Source organism: Penaeus monodon, chromosome 21 (assembly GCF_015228065.2).
Source record: "Penaeus monodon isolate SGIC_2016 chromosome 21, NSTDA_Pmon_1, whole genome shotgun sequence".
Lineage (NCBI taxonomy): Eukaryota > Metazoa > Arthropoda > Malacostraca > Decapoda > Penaeidae > Penaeus > Penaeus monodon.
Genome location: NC_051406.1, coordinates 12670936 through 12671415, shown reverse-complemented (window position 1 = coordinate 12671415; position 480 = coordinate 12670936).

Below are 480 nucleotides of genomic sequence, written 5' to 3'. Positions count from 1 at the left end.
AGAGAATTTAGTGATAAAGAATGAGCAACACATTTTAGGTCACAGGGTTAAGTCTAAAATGGTGAATAGCAAGAATAGCAGTTCATGGATGATGCAAAAGAATTGGGCTTCAAAAGAATTGAAATAATCTTTACAGTACTCTGAAGAGAGTATTTCAGTGAAGATTTGTTAATACAATATGACTTTAAAAGCTTAAACTGGTTCCTGGTGGTTGGAGTAAAGACATGGATTTACTAGATATTGTATATACTCATTGTCTTATTTATTATGGGACACAAAATGTGATGTATTACTGTGCCATCATCCATATATACTGTGTAAGTCTTGTAAAAGAGGTTTAATACATGATTTTGCCTTATGTGGGTGACCACTACCCAGTGTAACAAATACATTATGGCATATGATAAACATTCTCGTTCAACAATAACTTAAGAAGTGTTTGTAAGATGATATGTTGAATGAACTATGAAGTCTTGGTGA